At 37.3% G+C, this 22,128-nt stretch overlaps 6 non-coding genes across 6 annotated transcripts; all 6 read right to left on the reverse strand.

The window, feature by feature from the left end:
• Positions 1–6,989: 6,989 nt before the first annotated feature.
• On the reverse strand, positions 6,990–7,071 carry TRNAS-CGA (transfer RNA serine (anticodon CGA)). The gene has a single exon. It is a non-coding gene; the product is annotated as a tRNA-Ser (tRNA).
• Positions 7,072–8,666: 1,595 nt separating this feature from the next.
• TRNAS-UGA (transfer RNA serine (anticodon UGA)) lies at positions 8,667–8,748 on the reverse strand. The gene has a single exon. It is a non-coding gene; the product is annotated as a tRNA-Ser (tRNA).
• A 3,483-nt stretch (positions 8,749–12,231) lies between these two features.
• TRNAS-UGA (transfer RNA serine (anticodon UGA)) lies at positions 12,232–12,313 on the reverse strand. Its single transcript has one exon. It is a non-coding gene; the product is annotated as a tRNA-Ser (tRNA).
• Positions 12,314–13,908: 1,595 nt separating this feature from the next.
• Positions 13,909–13,990, reverse strand: TRNAS-UGA (transfer RNA serine (anticodon UGA)). The gene has a single exon. It is a non-coding gene; the product is annotated as a tRNA-Ser (tRNA).
• A 3,480-nt stretch (positions 13,991–17,470) lies between these two features.
• Positions 17,471–17,552, reverse strand: TRNAS-UGA (transfer RNA serine (anticodon UGA)). The gene has a single exon. It is a non-coding gene; the product is annotated as a tRNA-Ser (tRNA).
• Positions 17,553–19,147: 1,595 nt separating this feature from the next.
• TRNAS-UGA (transfer RNA serine (anticodon UGA)) lies at positions 19,148–19,229 on the reverse strand. Its single transcript has one exon. It is a non-coding gene; the product is annotated as a tRNA-Ser (tRNA).
• Positions 19,230–22,128: the final 2,899 nt, after the last annotated feature.

The following is a 22,128-nucleotide window of genomic DNA, read 5'->3' on the forward strand; positions in this document are numbered from 1 at the left end:
CCCAAAACACCCGCAATCTAGGGCAGCCCCAGAATATATGTGAATGATGTCCTCTAGAATTGAGGCATCGCCAACATTCATCATTATCCGCGAGGCCCAACTGGAATAATTTAGCTGGAGTTAAATGCCACCTAGTTAATATTTTATAAGAATTCTCCTGCAGAAGTACACATCTAGAAAAACCCCTGGCATTTGACAGCATTTTAGATATTTGGTCTTCTGTAAACGTGGTATTAAGTTCCATTTCCCAAGAGTGTATAAAGGAGGGTTTAGAATGTACAGTCGGAGAGATGAGATGCGAGTAAATGCGAGATATAATTTTTAGCCGTGGGGATGGAAGTTTAACCATAATATCTAACCAAGACCAATTAGATTTAGACGGGAATCTCCATCTGAACTGTAAAAGTGTACATCTGATGTGTTGTTTTTGGAGAAAATTTGTTGGTTGAGTCGACATGCCCTGTGGCCAAGACCCCTCCCGCAAGATGCCTTTACCATAAAAACTATTCAACGTTTCTCCAGGGATGTTGGACCATAAATTGTATGGGTCTTGAAAATCTAGCTCTAACAAATAGGGAATTGAGCCGATCGGTGTCAATATTGAGGGGAAGGTATCTTCCGGGAACTCTCCCATTACCAATCTTTTAATACGCAATGTAGTTGTAGTTACGTCATCCAACCTAAGAGAGGCCGGCGGTTTAGCCTTAGTCCAAAGATACGGCAAACCCCTCGGGCCCAATAAAGCCCAGTCAACACTATCCCCCTCCTCCCTTCCAGCACAGGACACCACCTTTAACCATCTACTGAGACGAATAGCCTTATAGTATAAAAAAAGGTCTGGGACCCCCAATCCTCCAGAAGAGATAGGGCGAGAAAGAAACTTATATGGCAACCTAGCCCTTTTAGATTTCCAAATAAATTTTCCAATAAGGGATTTTAATGTTCCAAAAAATGTCAGGGGAATCCAAATCGGAACCATGTTCATGGTATATAGTATAATAGGCATTATATATGCCTTAAACACTTTAATACGACCCATCCAGGATAAAGTGGGTAGGCTATACTTCTGCATCAGGCTTTTGACCTTTTGAATTAAAGGAATGTAATTATTGTGGAATAGGTTGGCGGGATCTCTAGTTATCGTTATTCCCAAATATCTAATAGAATTAGTAGCCCAAGAAAATGGAATCTGCGTACGAATAGTGGAGGTCTGAGAGTGAGGGAGACCAACGCTTAGCACTTCAGATTTTGATAAATTAATTTTGAAATTAGAAAGGAGACCAAAATGATGAAAGGCCTGAAGGATAATTGGGAATGCCCGGGATGGATTGGAGATAAGGAAAAGCAGATCATCTGTGAAAGCTAGAGTTTTAAGTGACCTTCGACCCACCGACAACCCCTCTATACGTTGGTCTTGTCTGATGCTTTGTATCAAAGTTTCTACAACTAAAATGAACAAAGATGGCGACAAGGGACAACCCTGTCTAGTCCCGTTATTAATCCCAAAACTATCTGACAGGGTGCCGTTAACTCTGACTTTGGCCGTCGGTTGGGAATAAAGCGAGAGGACCGCTGTTATATATTGGGGGGAAGCCAAACCTAAGCATTACTTGTTCCATGAACCTCCAGCTCACTCTGTCGAAAGCCTTCTCAGCATCCGTCGACAGAAGCATCAAAGGTATACCCCGAGTCTTAGCAAACATTATAGACTGAATGACTTTAGTAGAATTGTCCTTCCCTTCCCTGCCTCTTACAAAACCTACTTGATCTGCATGAATTAGCTTAGGTAAGAAATTGCTTAATCTGCCCGCTAATATTTTAGCCCACATCTTAATATCTGCATTAAGCAGTGATATTGGTCTGTAGCTAGCGCACAGGTTGGGGTCTTTACCCTCCTTAGGGAGGACTGTAATGTATGCCTCTAAGGATTGTCTAGGGGGGAGCTGGCCTTCCAGATAGGAATTAAACAAAGACACTAGGCGAGGTAACAGTGTTTTTATAAACTTTTTATAATAGATAATGGGAAGACCATCTGGACCCGGTGCCTTTCCGTTCGGAATAGTAGAAAGAGTGTCTAAAATTTCTTTGGGGCTAACTGGAGCAGTCAGCAAGGACTGGCCTTCAAGAGTTATTTTAGGGAGATGTAGTGAGGTCAAGAATTCTTTTATTTTTGCCAAGGCTGTGGCTGGCTCCTGCATGCTATCCGGTGTATTTAAATTGTATAAATTTTCATAAAAGGTTTTAAACTCCCTGGCAATATCTGCAGTCCCGAGAATTGAGGAGCCATCCAAAGCTCTGAGTTGTCTAAGAAACGTCTTTTCTTTTTGTTTCTTAAGTAGGGATGTCATAAGCTTACTACTTTTATTGCCATGAAGATAAAACTTCTGCTTACTTCTCATGTAGATTTTTGCTGATTGAATGTTTAAAAGGTTTTTCAATGAGGTTCTCAGATCTGTCAGTTCAGATAATGTTTTATTTACCTGAGATCTCTTATGTAGTCTCTCGTAGGAGCTTATTTGATGTAGAATAGACACAACCTTTTTTGTTTGCTCTTTTTTCAAATAGGAGCCTAGGGCGATAAATTCCCCTCTCATTACTGCTTTATGTGATTCCCATACCATAGGCAAGGGCGGGCCTGAGTGCAAATTATTTTGAAAAAAGAAGTCAAGAGTGTTTGTCAGTTTTTCAATGTGGGAATCCGAGTCCAACAGTGTCTCATTCAGTGACCATGACCCAGCCGGCCGTGGTAGAGTTTTTATCTCTATGTCAAGGAAAATGGGAGCGTGGTCTGAGAGAGAGATAATATCTATATTAGCTTTTTTAACTAATTGGAGATTAGCTGTTTGTATCAATAGGTAATCAATTCTGTGATAGCTATTATTCGGATGGGAATAAAAAGTGTAATCTCTGCCCGAAGGAAAAAGTGTTCTCCAAGGGTCTATCAGATGCAATTTTTGTAATGAAAGGTGTAATCTTCTCAGCGCCCTTTGAGCCGACCTGCCCGTTGAAGTATCTAAAATTGGGTTCAAAGATACATTAAAATCCCCTTCCACCAACAACAGACCCTCAGTAAAAAGTTCTAAAACATTCATTGTTTTACACAGCCAACCTATCTGGTTCCTATTTGGGGCATATAAATTACACAGGGTAATCTTAGTGTTGGCCAAAAAGCCCTTAATTATAATGTACCTGCCTTCTGAATCCGATAAACAATCACTCAAAATAAAGGGAACATTTTTCTTTATAGCAATACTCACTCCACCCGACGCTGAACCACCCGTACTGTGATACCAGGTCGGGTAGCGAGATCTAGACATATCTGGGACTCTCCCTTTTTTAAAATGTGTCTCCTGCAGGAAAACTATACTAGACTTCTTTGAATGCAAAAGATTCATTACTTGGCTTCTCTTACTTGGGGATCGCAAGCCCTTTACATTATACGAAGCCACTGTCATAGTGGCGAAGTTCACCTTATCACCCATAGTTTGGTAAAGGAAGTAATAACAAAGATTCCTCTGTCATCAAACCACCGAAATTAAAAAAAAACAAAGAGATAAAAAAAATAACAAAAACCCTAAAAATTATTAAGATAAAACAAGAGAAATATAACAAGAACCAACTACCTGCCTGTAGCAGAGGTAGGGGGTCAAACATACCTCCCATAACAGAGCAGGAAATAACATTTCTGACACACAAGTGGCACATGTTAACTTATACGGCAATTGAATGATAACAACACATGAGTAAATGTCAAACTTAGCAAGCTAAAATAAGATAGAACATGTCCGAATGGATCGAGGGGTCCGGCTCCAGTATTGGAAAAATGCAACCGAGAGAAGCACAAGAAAGCTCAGGGGGGTATCTCCTTTTCCATTCCAGATTTCCCTCTTTTAGGAGTCGAGCGTTTCTTTCCTAGGACCCAGTCACCCTGCCCTCCAGTAAAAGCATGGACAGGGAGAGGTGTGCGATGATCCATGTCCAGAGGTAGCCAGGAAGGAATATCCATAGGGGCAATGCCAAAAGCGTCCCATATTTTGGGTAAATCTTCAGGGGTCCGAACCATTATTTGCCTACCATCTCCTTGTATAGATATACCAAACGGAAACAGCCATTTATATAAGATTTTACATGAGCGCAACACCTCCAGGAGGGGCCTTAGGACTCTTCTTTTTGCAAGGGTTGACGGTGCAACGTCCTGATAAAGATGAATAGCAGATCCCTCATAAGAAAGATTTTTAATGTCTCTTGAGGCAGACAAAATAGCATTGGTATCCAAATAGCTCAATAGGCCGCAAATCACATCCCTCGGAGGTTCCATTGGCTTCGGCTTTGGTCTAAGTGATCTATGCACCCTCTCTATTATAATTCGATCACATGTTTCTTGTGGGATTAAGAGGGCAAAGATCTCCTTCGTAGATTTTTCTAATATTTCTGTGGAAACACTTTCAGGCAAGCCTTTTATCCGTATGTTCTTCCTGCGACTCCAATTTTCCTGATCCTCGAGAGCCAGAAAAGAGTTGTTAAGCTGTGTTCTGTGGTAGTCCAGATGCTCTCTCATGGCATTGGAGTGGCTAATGATAGAGGACTGAGAGGACTCCAAAGACTCCACTCTATTACCAATGTGTAGCAAATCCGCTCTCATGCCAGATATCTCATTAACTAATGGTTTTATAGCTTGTGCTAATAATTTTTTAAAAAACGATCTAGAAAGTTTCCCAGAATCTGATTGAGTGACATCGCTGCCTGAAGCATCATCACTGGAGTCTGAGTCCTCGACATGCTTCTCCTCCACAACCTCTGCAGGGAGCCTTTTAGCATTAGGCTTAGATGAAGCAGATTTATTTTTCAAAAATTTATCCATTTCACCCTGTTTGCTTCTATACGCCTGTGCAGCCAACGGTTTTGCACGCTCTTTGTTAGTTTTGACCATTTTGCTTAATTAAAGCGCGCCTTTAATTTACCACCCGTGCATCCAGAAAAGTCTAGTAGTGCATTTTTCTATATGAAAATAGCCCCATGCAACTTGGAGGGCGAGGGGTTAATATATGGAAACATCCGTGGGGATCTGCTGCAGCCGGTAGGGACAGGGTAACGTCAAATCCCCACCACGGCGCTGCAGAAAAGACACAATGTCCTCCTCACCAATGTCGCATAAATCTGTAGACAGCAGCACCTCTATGTGGGGAGAGCGATATCCCCCGATCCAAAAACAACTCAGACCCTGGGAAATGTCTCAGGAAAAATAGGGGGCCGTCAACACCTCGTCTGGCCCAGAGCCAGCACCCTCCTCCACCGCACGTAACGATAGTGCTCCTCGCAGGCCCCAGAGACAGATCACCGGGGGTTCCCTCTCACCGCCGTTTGCTCTAACGGGCGAGACCGCTCCTTGTTCCGCGGTCTCACGCCTCTATCGAGGGCCTCCTGCAGTCCGGTTTCCAGGCCTTGTGCTCAGGGGGATGTAAAGATGGCGCCCATCTCTCTCCAGCGCTGCAGCACCCTCCACGAGGCCGCTCTGCGCTCCGGTGTCACGGCGGAGAGCAGCAGCCCCTCTCTTCTCCCTACCACCCCTCACCTTCTCCTCCAAGCCCGGGGCACACTAAAATTAGTTTTAGCCACTTTCGTTCGGGCCAAATAAGGTAGTTTTGTGGCTGGAAGCGGGAGCTGCCATAAGACACGTCCTCCCTGTGTGAGATCCAGGCCACGCCCCCAGCTTTTACTATATTTTCTTTTCACTAATCTTTCATGTGCAAAATCCAATCTTTTCAAAGGTAAAACAAGAAACTGTGAACACGATTTCATCCAACATGAAGATTTCAAGTCCATCGTCTTAAAAATGCAGCCATCAAAATATATGGCATTGCTGATGGTTCTCAGTTGTCTTTTTGGAACAAGTTTAAATACTTTAATTGACATTTTATTGCTGAAAGAAATTTGGTGTAGAGGATTTCCAGCTATCAATACATAGATTTCTATTATCTGCAAATGATGTCATCAATATCATGGGAAACATCTAGTAATATTTCTTTAAGTTTTCATAATCGTTAATTTCATTCTTGAGACAGATTTCGACTCAAACATATTTAGTTGTCCCATTTTCAAATGTCTTGGCCCATTTTATTAACATACTGTATATATTATTTTACTCTTTTCGAGAAGGTCCAAAGTTTTGACCAAGTAAAACACTACACTGTGAACAGGTTTTGAACCTGTGTGGGGATTTGCGGCCATCACAGCCAATTATAGGCTCACTTTAACAGATGTGTTTGCCATGTGAACACAGAGAAGAGCCTGTGAAAAGATTTTGGCCTAAGTTCGCATGAATATCTATTGTAGGATACAGCCATGAGCAAATGAACTTGACTGACTTACTGAAGAGAAAGGAGTGGTCTGAGATTAAAGAGTAGAAGGAGATGAATGGATTGTATATTGAGAAACGCAGAGATTTTGTTGACCACATGTTTCTCATGGTTAAAATTGTCTTTGGTTTCCGCACACTGTCAGGGAATTAATCTGCATTGTTTTATTATTCCCAGCTTTTACTATATTTTCTTTTCACTAATCTTTCATGTGCAAAATCCAATCTTTTCAAAGGTAAAACAATAAACTGTGAACACGATTTCATCCAACATGAAGATTTCAAGTCCATCGTCTTAAAAATGCAGCCATCAAAATATATGACATTGCTGATGGTTCTCAGTTGTCTTTTTGGAACCAGTTTAAATACTTTCATTGACTTTTTATTGCTGAAAGAAATTTGGTGTAGAGGATTTCCAGTTATCAAAACATAGATTTCTATTATCTGCAAATGATGTCATCAATATCATGGGAAACATCGAGTAATATTTCTTGAAGTTTTCATACTGCTTTATTTCATTCTTGAGGCAGATTTTGTCCCATTTTCATATCACTTTGCCCGTTTTAATAATATACTGTATATATTATTTTACTCTTTTCGAGAAGGTCCAAAGTTTTGACCAAGTAAAACACTGCGCTGTGAACAGGATTTGAAGCTGTGCAGGGATACCCCATTGGATTTCGAGTCCAACGCCTTAACCAATCGGCCATCACAGCCAACTGTTGAATAATCTATCAGATGTTTTTGCCATGTGAGCACAGAGGGAAAGCCTGTGAGAAGATTTTGGTCTAAGTTCACCTGAATCTCTACTGAACTACACAGCCATGAGCATGAAAACTAGACTGACTTACTGAAGAGAAAGAAGTGGTCTGAGATCAAAGAGTAGAAGGAGATAAATGGATTGTATATTAAGAAACGCAGTGATTTTGTTGACCACATGTTTCTCATGCTTAAAATTGTGGTTGGACACCGCGCACTGCCAGGGAATTAATCTGCATTTTTTTATTATTCCCAACTTTTACTATATTTTCTTTTCACTAATCTTTCATCAGCAAAATCCAATCTTTTCAAAACTAATACAATAAACTGAACATGATTTCATCCAACATGAAGATTTCAAGTCCATCGTCTTAAAAATGAAGCCATCAAAATATGTGGCATTGCTGATGGTTCTCAGTTGTCTTTTTGGAACCAGTTTAAATACTTTAATTGACATTTTATTGCTGAAAGAAATTTGGTGTAGAGGATTTCCAGCTATCAATACATAGATTTCTATTATCTGCAAATGATGTCATCAATATCATGGGAAACATCTAGTAATATTTTTTTAAGTTTTCATACTTGTTAATTTCAATCTTGAGACAGATTTCGACTCAAACATATTTAGTTGTCCCATTTTCATATGTCTTGGCCCATTTTAATAATATACTGTATATATTATTTTACTCTTTTCGAGAAGGTCCAAAGTTTTGACCAAGTAAAACACTGCACTGTGAACAGGTTTTGAACCTGTGTGGAGATTTGCGGCCATCACAGCCAATTATAGGCTCACTTTATCAGATGTGTTTGCCATGTGAACACAGAGAACAGCCTGTGAGAAGATTTTGGCCTAAGTTCGCATGAATATCTATTGTAGGATACAGCCATGAGCAAGAGAACTTGACTGACTTACTGAAGAGAAAGGAGTGGTCTGAGATCAAAGAGTAGAAGGAGATGAATGGATTGTATATTGAGAAACGCAGAGATTTTGTTGACCACATGTTTCTCATGGTTAAAATTGTCTTTGGTTTCCGCACACTGTCAGGGAATTAATCTGCATTGTTTTATTATTCCCAGCTTCTGCTATATTTTCTTTTCACTAATCTTTCATGTGCAAAATCCAATCTTTTCAAAGGTAAAACAATAAACTGTGAACACGATTTCATTCAACATGAAGATTTCAAGTCCATCGTCTTAAAAATGCAGCCATCAAAATATATGGCATTGCTGATGGTTCTCAGTTGTGTTTTTGGAACCAGTTTAAATACTTTCATTGACTTTTTATTGCTGAAAGAAATTTGGTGTAGAGGATTTCCAGCAACCAATACATAGATTTCTATTATGGGCAATGATGTCATCAATATCATTCGAAAAATGGAGTAACATTTCTTGAAGTTTTCATACTGCTTAATTTCATTCTTGAGGCAGATTTTGAGTCAAACATGTTGGAGTTGTCCCATTTTCATATCACTTGGCCCGTTTTAATAATATACTGTATATATTATTTTACTCTTTTCGAGAAGGTCCAAAGTTTTTACCAAGTAAAACACTGCGCTGTGAACAGGATTTGAACCTGTGCGGGGATACCCCACTGGATTTCAAGTCCAACGCCTTAACCACTCGGCCATCACAGCCAACTGTTGAATAATCTATCAGATGTTTTTGCCATGTGAGCACAGAGGGAAAGCCTGTGAGAAGATTTTGGTCTAAGTTCACCTGAAACTCTACTGAACTACACAGCCATGAGCATGAAAACTAGACTGACTTACTGAAGAGAAAGAAGTGGTCTGAGATCAAAGAGTAGAAGGAGATAAATGGATTGTATATTAAGAAACGCAGTGATTTTGTTGACCACATGTTTCTCATGCTTAAAATTGTGATTGGACACCGCGCACTGCCAGGGAATTAATCTGCATTTTTTTATTATTCCGAACTTTTACTATATTTTCTTTTCACTAATCTTTCATAAGCAAAATCCAATCTTTTCAAAACTAATACAATAAACTGAACATGATTTCATCCAACAAGAAGATTTCAAGTCCATCGTCTTAAAAATGCAGCCATCAAAATATATGGCATTGCTGATGGTTCTCAGTTGTCTTTTTGGAACCAGTTTAAATACTTTAATTGACATTTTATTGCTGAAAGAAATATGGTGTAGAGGATTTCCAGCTATCAATACATAGATTTCTATTATCTGCAAATGATGTCATCAATATCATGGGAAACATCTAGTAATATTTCTTTAAGTTTTCATACTTGTTAATTTCATTCTTGAGACAGATTTCGACTCAAATATATTTAGTAGTCCCATTTTCATATGTCTTGTCCCATTTTAATAATATACTGTATATATTATTTTTCTCTTTTCGAGAAAGTCCAAAGTTTTGACCAAGTAAAACACTGCACTGTGAACAGGATTTGAACCTGTGTGGGGATTTGCGGCCATCACAGCCAATTATAGGCTCACTTTATCAGATGTGTTTGCCATGTGAACACAGAGAACAGCCTGTGAAAAGATTTTGGCCTAAATTCGCATGAATATCTATTGTAGGATACAGCCATGAGCAAGAGAACTTGACTGACTTACTGAAGAGAAAGGAGTGGTCTGAGATTAACACTAGAACTTCTGTACTCGTGACACCTACTAGAACTACTGAATGTAGTCATTTTGACTACTGACTTGTTTTCGTTATTAGAGTTTCATTTGTGGTTATTTATTAATTATATTTTTTTAATGTATTATTATTGTGAGATCCAACAGTAATGCTTTGGAATGTTTTTTTTATTTATTTTTTTTCATATTTTTCTACAGGAAATAACAAAAGTAAAGTAAGCAAAACAATAATAGACGTTTTAAAATAATTTATTATTAAAGTGCACACATATAAACAACAACTCAAGAACAACAAGCAGAGAAAATGTAAGTGAAGGAGAAGAAAAATGAAAATATGGCGCAGAATCTCAATAAAAACGACCAACCGTTATTATGAAGTACAACCGGTAACTTTCTAAACATTTGTTGATTCGCATTTCAGGCATCGTCTTTCAATTACAGCGGTACATTGCCCACACAAAGACTTATGGCAAGTCATACAATTTCCAACAGATCGATTTATTTTTGCATTTTGCTTTTATCTGGCAAAGTTTTTTTTGAGACATCACATCTGAAGATGTAGCAACTTGAGACATGCCACCCTTTCCCCTAGATACAACATACGGACCACTCAACTCTGTGACAAGCTTTTGCAAAAATGCCTTGCGTGACATTTGTCAGGTGGTCATCTTCTTGTATAATATCCAAGCATTTATACCCGCTAAGTCTAAGGTATTTTCAAATGCGTGAACAGGCCGTCTCCTAGTACCTGTTCTTGTGCTGTATTTGCGTGCCATCTGATCTACTACATCTACTCCATATTTTGTTTCATTATAAAACTTTACAGTTTCTGGAGATTTTTTGGAGATTCAGAAGCAACAAGAACATCGGGATGGACGGAACTCAGAATTATCACATTTTTGGTTGGCTTACCTTGATACACGGTAAGTGTAAAATTATCCTCATTTTTATAGACTTTAGTGCTGTACAACTTTTCTTTCATTGTTTTTATTTCTTTAGGCACTTCTCGTCTTATCTTATTTAGCGTTCCCACGATAGTCGTTCCCTGGCTTTTTAGCTGTTTGGCAAGTTTTACTGATGTAAAATAATTATCGGTGGTTACATTTCGACCTTTTTTCAAAAACGGCTGCAATAGTTTCATGACAACGTGGTCAGCTAAACGGTCATCAGCACGGCGTGAATCATCTTTACCCAGATAAGGGAAGCCATTTACAACATATTTACTATCCTTATCTACAGCTAGCCAAAATTTATGGCCATATTTATCTGGCTTGGAAGGTGTATACTGTGTGAAAGGACACCTGGTTTTGCTTGGAAAAGTTGTTCATCAACCGTAATGTATGGGCCAGGTTTGTAACAAGCAATGCAATTGGCAATAAACCTGTCCCACACAATAGAAAAGAGAGCAAATTTGCCGGTTTGCAGTCTCTGCGATCGATTGGACTTCTCATCAAATCTGAGGTAATGCATAATTTCTACAAAACGGTCCCTAGACATTATCGCTTTGCATAACGGTATTCCCCAGTCATAATCTAACCAGGTAACACGAAGAAAATGTGAAAAGTTGACATCTGAATTGAACTAAATCTATATGAACATCAGGGTAAATAAGATACAGTGAAAAAATTATGCACAAAACTTTACAGCAACGTTTAGTGACAAAAGGACAGCAAAATATAGCAGGTAGTCAAAAAGACTACCTTTTAGTAGTTATAGGTGAATGTTGAAATAAATGGGCAATTTTTGCACCTAAATTATTTATTGCCACAAAATCTTTTTTAACATCCTATTTGAGGAAAAGTCACCGAGTCTCAAGCCGGAATTCCAAAAAATGTAGTCACAGAGGAGAAATACATAGTGCGAAGTAGTCAAAATGACTACCTCAGTAGTTCTAGTGTTAAAGAGTAGAAGGAGATGAATGGATTGTATATTGAGAAACGCAGAGATTTTGTTGACCACGTGTTTCTAATGGTTAAAATTGTCTTTGGTTTCCGCACACTGTCAGGGAATTAATCTGCATTGTTTTATTATTCCCAGCTTTTACAACATTTTCTTTTCACTAATCTTTCATGTGCAAAATCCAATCTTTCAAAGGTAAAACAATAAACTGTGAACACGATTTCATCCAACATGAAGATTTCAAGTCCATCGTCTTAAAAATGCAGCCATCAAAATATATGGCATTGCTGATGGTTCTCAGTTGTCTTTTTGGAACCAGTTTAAATACTTTCATTGACTTTTTATTGCTGAAAGAAATTTGGTGTAGAGGATTAACAGCAACCAATACATAGATTTCTATTATCTGCAAATGATGTCATCAATATCATGGGAAACATCGAGTAATATTTCTTGAAGTTTTCATACTGCTTAATTTCATTCTTGAGGCAAACATGTTGGAGTTGTCCCATTTTCATATCACTTGGCCCGTTTTAATAATATACTGTATATATTATTTTACTCTTTTCGAGAAGGTCCAAAGTTTTGACCAAGTAAAACACTGCGCTGTGAACAGGATTTGAACCTGTGCGGGGATACCCCATTGGATTTCAAGTCCAACGCCTTAACCAGTCGGCCAGCACAGCCAACTGTTGAATAATCTATCAGATGTTTTTGCCATGTGAGCACAGAGGGAAAGCCTGTGAGAAGATTTTGGTCTAAGTTCACCTGAATCTCTACTGAACTACACAGCCATGAGCATGAAAACTAGACTGACTTACTGAAGAGAAAGAAGTGGTCTGAGATCAAAGAGTAGAAGGAGATAAATGGATTGTATATTAAGAAACGCAGTGATTTTGTTGACCACATGTTTCTCATGCTTAAAATTGTGGTTGGACACCGCGCACTGCCAGGGAATTAATCTGCATTTTTTTATTATTCCCAACTTTTACTATATTTTCTTTTCACTAATCTTTCATCAGCAAAATCCAATCTTTTCAAAACTAATACAATAAACTGAACATGATTTCATCCAACATGAAGATTTCAAGTCCATCGTCTTAAAAATGAAGCCATCAAAATATGTGGCATTGCTGATGGTTCTCAGTTGTCTTTTTGGAACCAGTTTAAATACTTTAATTGACATTTTATTGCTGAAAGAAATTTGGTGTAGAGGATTTCCAGCTATCAATACATAGATTTCTATTATCTGCAAATGATGTCATCAATATCATGGGAAACATCTAGTAATATTTTTTTAAGTTTTCATACTTGTTAATTTCAATCTTGAGACAGATTTCGACTCAAACATATTTAGTTGTCCCATTTTCATATGTCTTGGCCCATTTTAATAATATACTGTATATATTATTTTACTCTTTTCGGGAAGGTCCAAAGTTTTGACCAAGTAAAACACTGCACTGTGAACAGGTTTTGAACCTGTGTGGAGATTTGCGGCCATCACAGCCAATTATAGGCTCACTTTATCAGATGTGTTTGCCATGTGAACACAGAGAACAGCCTGTGAGAAGATTTTGGCCTAAGTTCGCATGAATATCTATTGTAGGATACAGCCATGAGCAAGAGAACTTGACTGACTTACTGAAGAGAAAGGAGTGGTCTGAGATCAAAGAGTAGAAGGAGATGAATGGATTGTATATTGAGAAACGCAGAGATTTTGTTGACCACATGTTTCTCATGGTTAAAATTGTCTTTGGTTTCCGCACACTGTCAGGGAATTAATCTGCATTGTTTTATTATTCCCAGCTTCTGCTATATTTTCTTTTCACTAATCTTTCATGTGCAAAATCCAATCTTTTCAAAGGTAAAACAATAAACTGTGAACACGATTTCATTCAACATGAAGATTTCAAGTCCATCGTCTTAAAAATGCAGCCATCAAAATATATGGCATTGCTGATGGTTCTCAGTTGTGTTTTTGGAACCAGTTTAAATACTTTCATTGACTTTTTATTGCTGAAAGAAATTTGGTGTAGAGGATTTCCAGCAACCAATACATAGATTTCTATTATGGGCAATGATGTCATCAATATCATTCGAAAAATGGAGTAACATTTCTTGAAGTTTTCATACTGCTTAATTTCATTCTTGAGGCAGATTTTGAGTCAAACATGTTGGAGTTGTCCCATTTTCATATCACTTGGCCCGTTTTAATAATATACTGTATATATTATTTTACTCTTTTCGAGAAGGTCCAAAGTTTTGACCAAGTAAAACACTGCGCTGTGAACAGGATTTGAACCTGTGCGGGGATACCCCACTGGATTTCAAGTCCAACGCCTTAACCACTCGGCCATCACAGCCAACTGTTGAATAATCTATCAGATGTTTTTGCCATGTGAGCACAGAGGGAAAGCCTGTGAGAAGATTTTGGTCTAAGTTCACCTGAAACTCTACTGAACTACACAGCCATGAGCATGAAAACTAGACTGACTTACTGAAGAGAAAGAAGTGGTCTGAGATCAAAGAGTAGAAGGAGATAAATGGATTGTATATTAAGAAACGCAGTGATTTTGTTGACCACATGTTTCTCATGCTTAAAATTGTGATTGGACACCGCGCACTGCCAGGGAATTAATCTGCATTTTTTTATTATTCCGAACTTTTACTATATTTTCTTTTCACTAATCTTTCATAAGCAAAATCCAATCTTTTCAAAACTAATACAATAAACTGAACATGATTTCATCCAACAAGAAGATTTCAAGTCCATCGTCTTAAAAATGCAGCCATCAAAATATATGGCATTGCTGATGGTTCTCAGTTGTCTTTTTGGAACCAGTTTAAATACTTTAATTGACATTTTATTGCTGAAAGAAATTTGGTGTAGAGGATTTCCAGCTATCAATACATAGATTTCTATTATCTGCAAATGATGTCATCAATATCATGGGAAACATCTAGTAATATTTCTTTAAGTTTTCATACTTGTTAATTTCATTCTTGAGACAGATTTCGACTCAAATATATTTAGTAGTCCCATTTTCATATGTCTTGTCCCATTTTAATAATATACTGTATATATTATTTTTCTCTTTTCGAGAAAGTCCAAAGTTTTGACCAAGTAAAACACTGCACTGTGAACAGGATTTGAACCTGTGTGGGGATTTGCGGCCATCACAGCCAATTATAGGCTCACTTTATCAGATGTGTTTGCCATGTGAACACAGAGAACAGCCTGTGAAAAGATTTTGGCCTAAATTCGCATGAATATCTATTGTAGGATACAGCCATGAGCAAGAGAACTTGACTGACTTACTGAAGAGAAAGGAGTGGTCTGAGATTAACACTAGAACTTCTGTACTCGTGACACCTACTAGAACTACTGAATGTAGTCATTTTGACTACTGACTTGTTTTCGTTATTAGAGTTTCATTTGTGGTTATTTATTAATTATATTTTTTTAATGTATTATTATTGTGAGATCCAACAGTAATGCTTTGGAATGTTTTTTTTATTTATTTTTTTTCATATTTTTCTACAGGAAATAACAAAAGTAAAGTAAGCAAAACAATAATAGACGTTTTAAAATAATTTATTATTAAAGTGCACACATATAAACAACAACTCAAGAACAACAAGCAGAGAAAATGTAAGTGAAGGAGAAGAAAAATGAAAATATGGCGCAGAATCTCAATAAAAACGACCAACCGTTATTATGAAGTACAACCGGTAACTTTCTAAACATTTGTTGATTCGCATTTCAGGCATCGTCTTTCAATTACAGCGGTACATTGCCCACACAAAGACTTATGGCAAGTCATACAATTTCCAACAGATCGATTTATTTTTGCATTTTGCTTTTATCTGGCAAAGTTTTTTTTGAGACATCACATCTGAAGATGTAGCAACTTGAGACATGCCACCCTTTCCCCTAGATACAACATACGGACCACTCAACTCTGTGACAAGCTTTTGCAAAAATGCCTTGCGTGACATTTGTCAGGTGGTCATCTTCTTGTATAATATCCAAGCATTTATACCCGCTAAGTCTAAGGTATTTTCAAATGCGTGAACAGGCCGTCTCCTAGTACCTGTTCTTGTGCTGTATTTGCGTGCCATCTGATCTACTACATCTACTCCATATTTTGTTTCATTATAAAACTTTACAGTTTCTGGAGATTTTTTGGAGATTCAGAAGCAACAAGAACATCGGGATGGACGGAACTCAGAATTATCACATTTTTGGTTGGCTTACCTTGATACACGGTAAGTGTAAAATTATCCTCATTTTTATAGACTTTAGTGCTGTACAACTTTTCTTTCATTGTTTTTATTTCTTTAGGCACTTCTCGTCTTATCTTATTTAGCGTTCCCACGATAGTCGTTCCCTGGCTTTTTAGCTGTTTGGCAAGTTTTACTGATGTAAAATAATTATCGGTGGTTACATTTCGACCTTTTTTCAAAAACGGCTGCAATAGTTTCATGACTACGTGGTCAGCTAAACGGTCATCAGCACGGCGTGAATCATCTTTACCCAGATAAGGGAAGCCATTTACAACATATTTACTATCCTTATCTACAGCTAGCCAAAATTTATGGCCATATTTATCTGGCTTGGAAGGTGTATACTGTGTGAAAGGACACCTGGTTTTGCTTGGAAAAGTTGTTCATCAACCGTAATGTATGGGCCAGGTTTGTAACAAGCAATGCAATTGGCAATAAACCTGTCCCACACAATAGAAAAGAGAGCAAATTTGCCGGTTTGCAGTCTCTGCGATCGATTGGACTTCTCATCAAATCTGAGGTAATGCATAATTTCTACAAAACGGTCCCTAGACATTATCGCTTTGCATAACGGTATTCCCCAGTCATAATCTAACCAGGTAACACGAAGAAAATGTGAAAAGTTGACATCTGAATTGAACTAAATCTATATGAACATCAGGGTAAATAAGATACAGTGAAAAAATTATGCACAAAACTTTACAGCAACGTTTAGTGACAAAAGGACAGCAAAATATAGCAGGTAGTCAAAAAGACTACCTTTTAGTAGTTATAGGTGAATGTTGAAATAAATGGGCAATTTTTGCACCTAAATTATTTATTGCCACAAAATCTTTTTTAACATCCTATTTGAGGAAAAGTCACCGAGTCTCAAGCCGGAATTCCAAAAAATGTAGTCACAGAGGAGAAATACATAGTGCGAAGTAGTCAAAATGACTACCTCAGTAGTTCTAGTGTTAAAGAGTAGAAGGAGATGAATGGATTGTATATTGAGAAACGCAGAGATTTTGTTGACCACGTGTTTCTAATGGTTAAAATTGTCTTTGGTTTCCGCACACTGTCAGGGAATTAATCTGCATTGTTTTATTATTCCCAGCTTTTACTACATTTTCTTTTCACTAATCTTTCATGTGCAAAATCCAATCTTTCAAAGGTAAAACAATAAACTGTGAACACGATTTCATCCAACATGAAGATTTCAAGTCCATCGTCTTAAAAATGCAGCCATCAAAATATATGGCATTGCTGATGGTTCTCAGTTGTCTTTTTGGAACCAGTTTAAATACTTTCATTGACTTTTTATTGCTGAAAGAAATTTGGTGTAGAAGATTTCCAGCAAATACATAGATTTCTATTATCTGCAAATGATGTCATCAATATCATGGGGAACATCGAGTAATATTTCTTGAAGTTTTCATACTGCTTAATTTCATTCTTGAGGCAAACATGTTGGAGTTGTCCCATTTTCATATCACTTGGCCCGTTTTAATAATATACTGTATATATTATTTTACTCTTTTCGAGAAGGTCCAAAGTTTTGACCAAGTAAAACACTGCGCTGTGAACAGGATTTAAACCTGTGCGGGGATACCCCACTGGATTTCAAGTCCAACGCCTTAACCACTCGGCCATCACAGCCAACTGTTGAATAATCTATCAGATGTTTTTGCCATGTGAGCACAGAGGGAAAGCCTGTGAGAAGATTTTGGTCTAAGTTCACCTGAATCTCTACTGAACTACACAGCCATGAGCATGAAAACTAGACTGACTTACTGAAGAGAAAGAAGTGGTCTGAGATCAAAGAGTAGAAGGAGATAAATCGATTGTATATTAAGAAACGCAGTGATTTTGTTGACCACATGTTTCTCATGCTTAAAATTGTGGTTGGACACCGCGCACTGCCAGGGAATTAATCTGCATTTTTTTATTATTCCCAACTTTTACTATATTTTCTTTTCACTAATCTTTCATCAGCAAAATCCAATCTTTTCAAAACTAATACAATAAACTGAACATGATTTCATCCAACATGAAGATTTCAAGTCCATCGTCTTAAAAATGAAGCCATCAAAATATGTGGCATTGCTGATGGTTCTCAGTTGTCTTTTTGGAACCAGTTTAAATACTTTAATTGACATTTTATTGCTGAAAGAAATTTGGTGTAGAGGATTTCCAGCTATCAATACATAGATTTCTATTATCTGCAAATGATGTCATCAATATCATGGGAAACATCTAGTAATATTTTTTTAAGTTTTCATACTTGTTAATTTCAATCTTGAGACAGATTTCGACTCAAACATATTTAGTTGTCCCATTTTCATATGTCTTGGCCCATTTTAATAATATACTGTATATATTATTTTACTCTTTTCGGGAAGGTCCAAAGTTTTGACCAAGTAAAACACTGCACTGTGAACAGGTTTTGAACCTGTGTGGAGATTTGCGGCCATCACAGCCAATTATAGGCTCACTTTATCAGATGTGTTTGCCATGTGAACACAGAGAACAGCCTGTGAGAAGATTTTGGCCTAAGTTCGCATGAATATCTATTGTAGGATACAGCCATGAGCAAGAGAACTTGACTGACTTACTGAAGAGAAAGGAGTGGTCTGAGATCAAAGAGTAGAAGGAGATGAATGGATTGTATATTGAGAAACGCAGAGATTTTGTTGACCACATGTTTCTCATGGTTAAAATTGTCTTTGGTTTCCGCACACTGTCAGGGAATTAATCTGCATTGTTTTATTATTCCCAGCTTCTGCTATATTTTCTTTTCACTAATCTTTCATGTGCAAAATCCAATCTTTTCAAAGGTAAAACAATAAACTGTGAACACGATTTCATTCAACATGAAGATTTCAAGTCCATCGTCTTAAAAATGCAGCCATCAAAATATATGGCATTGCTGATGGTTCTCAGTTGTGTTTTTGGAACCAGTTTAAATACTTTCATTGACTTTTTATTGCTGAAAGAAATTTGGTGTAGAGGATTTCCAGCAACCAATACATAGATTTCTATTATGGGCAATGATGTCATCAATATCATTCGAAAAATGGAGTAACATTTCTTGAAGTTTTCATACTGCTTAATTTCATTCTTGAGGCAGATTTTGAGTCAAACATGTTGGAGTTGTCCCATTTTCATATCACTTGGCCCGTTTTAATAATATACTGTATATATTATTTTACTCTTTTCGAGAAGGTCCAAAGTTTTGACCAAGTAAAACACTGCGCTGTGAACAGGATTTGAACCTGTGCGGGGATACCCCACTGGATTTCAAGTCCAACGCCTTAACCACTCGGCCATCACAGCCAACTGTTGAATAATCTATCAGATGTTTTTGCCATGTGAGCACAGAGGGAAAGCCTGTGAGAAGATTTTGGTCTAAGTTCACCTGAAACTCTACTGAACTACACAGCCATGAGCATGAAAACTAGACTGACTTACTGAAGAGAAAGAAGTGGTCTGAGATCAAAGAGTAGAAGGAGATAAATGGATTGTATATTAAGAAACGCAGTGATTTTGTTGACCACATGTTTCTCATGCTTAAAATTGTGATTGGACACCGCGCACTGCCAGGGAATTAATCTGCATTTTTTTATTATTCCGAACTTTTACTATATTTTCTTTTCACTAATCTTTCATAAGCAAAATCCAATCTTTTCAAAACTAATACAATAAACTGAACATGATTTCATCCAACAAGAAGATTTCAAGTCCATCGTCTTAAAAATGCAGCCATCAAAATATATGGCATTGCTGATGGTTCTCAGTTGTCTTTTTGGAACCAGTTTAAATACTTTAATTGACATTTTATTGCTGAAAGAAATTTGGTGTAGAGGATTTCCAGCTATCAATACATAGATTTCTATTATCTGCAAATGATGTCATCAATATCATGGGAAACATCTAGTAATATTTCTTTAAGTTTTCATACTTGTTAATTTCATTCTTGAGACAGATTTCGACTCAAATATATTTAGTAGTCCCATTTTCATATGTCTTGTCCCATTTTAATAATATACTGTATATATTATTTTTCTCTTTTCGAGAAAGTCCAAAGTTTTGACCAAGTAAAACACTGCACTGTGAACAGGATTTGAACCTGTGTGGGGATTTGCGGCCATCACAGCCAATTATAGGCTCACTTTATCAGATGTGTTTGCCATGTGAACACAGAGAACAGCCTGTGAAAAGATTTTGGCCTAAATTCGCATGAATATCTATTGTAGGATACAGCCATGAGCAAGAGAACTTGACTGACTTACTGAAGAGAAAGGAGTGGTCTGAGATTAACACTAGAACTTCTGTACTCGTGACACCTACTAGAACTACTGAATGTAGTCATTTTGACTACTGACTTGTTTTCGTTATTAGAGTTTCATTTGTGGTTATTTATTAATTATATTTTTTTAATGTATTATTATTGTGAGATCCAACAGTAATGCTTTGGAATGTTTTTTTTATTTATTTTTTTTCATATTTTTCTACAGGAAATAACAAAAGTAAAGTAAGCAAAACAATAATAGACGTTTTAAAATAATTTATTATTAAAGTGCACACATATAAACAACAACTCAAGAACAACAAGCAGAGAAAATGTAAGTGAAGGAGAAGAAAAATGAAAATATGGCGCAGAATCTCAATAAAAACGACCAACCGTTATTATGAAGTACAACCGGTAACTTTCTAAACATTTGTTGATTCGCATTTCAGGCATCGTCTTTCAATTACAGCGGTACATTGCCCACACAAAGACTTATGGCAAGTCATACAATTTCCAACAGATCGATTTATTTTTGCATTTTGCTTTTATCTGGCAAAGTTTTTTTTGAGACATCACATCTGAAGATGTAGCAACTTGAGACATGCCACCCTTTCCCCTAGATACAACATACGGACCACTCAACTCTGTGACAAGCTTTTGCAAAAATGCCTTGCGTGACATTTGTCAGGTGGTCATCTTCTTGTATAATATCCAAGCATTTATACCCGCTAAGTCTAAGGTATTTTCAAATGCGTGAACAGGCCGTCTCCTAGTACCTGTTCTTGTGCTGTATTTGCGTGCCATCTGATCTACTACATCTACTCCATATTTTGTTTCATTATAAAACTTTACAGTTTCTGGAGATTTTTTGGAGATTCAGAAGCAACAAGAACATCGGGATGGACGGAACTCAGAATTATCACATTTTTGGTTGGCTTACCTTGATACACGGTAAGTGTAAAATTATCCTCATTTTTATAGACTTTAGTGCTGTACAACTTTTCTTTCATTGTTTTTATTTCTTTAGGCACTTCTCGTCTTATCTTATTTAGCGTTCCCACGATAGTCGTTCCCTGGCTTTTTAGCTGTTTGGCAAGTTTTACTGATGTAAAATAATTATCGGTGGTTACATTTCGACCTTTTTTCAAAAACGGCTGCAATAGTTTCATGACTACGTGGTCAGCTAAACGGTCATCAGCACGGCGTGAATCATCTTTACCCAGATAAGGGAAGCCATTTACAACATATTTACTATCCTTATCTACAGCTAGCCAAAATTTATGGCCATATTTATCTGGCTTGGAAGGTGTATACTGTGTGAAAGGACACCTGGTTTTGCTTGGAAAAGTTGTTCATCAACCGTAATGTATGGGCCAGGTTTGTAACAAGCAATGCAATTGGCAATAAACCTGTCCCACACAATAGAAAAGAGAGCAAATTTGCCGGTTTGCAGTCTCTGCGATCGATTGGACTTCTCATCAAATCTGAGGTAATGCATAATTTCTACAAAACGGTCCCTAGACATTATCGCTTTGCATAACGGTATTCCCCAGTCATAATCTAACCAGGTAACACGATGAAAATGTGAAAAGTTGACATCTGAATTGAACTAAATCTATATGAACATCAGGGTAAATAAGACACAGTGAAAAAATTATGCACAAAACTTTACAGCAACGTTTAGTGACAAAAGGACAGCAAAATATAGCAGGTAGTCAAAAAGACTACCTTTTAGTAGTTATAGGTGAATGTTGAAATAAATGGGCAATTTTTGCACCTAAATTATTTATTGCCACAAAATCTTTTTTAACATCCTATTTGAGGAAAAGTCACCGAGTCTCAAGCCGGAATTCCAAAAAATGTAGTCACAGAGGAGAAATACATAGTGCGAAGTAGTCAAAATGACTACCTCAGTAGTTCTAGTGTTAAAGAGTAGAAGGAGAT

This window comes from Dendrobates tinctorius, unplaced genomic scaffold (assembly GCF_039654945.1).
Source record: "Dendrobates tinctorius isolate UK_male_01 unplaced genomic scaffold, ASM3965494v1 ptg000151l, whole genome shotgun sequence".
Classification (NCBI taxonomy): Eukaryota; Metazoa; Chordata; class Amphibia; order Anura; family Dendrobatidae; genus Dendrobates; species Dendrobates tinctorius.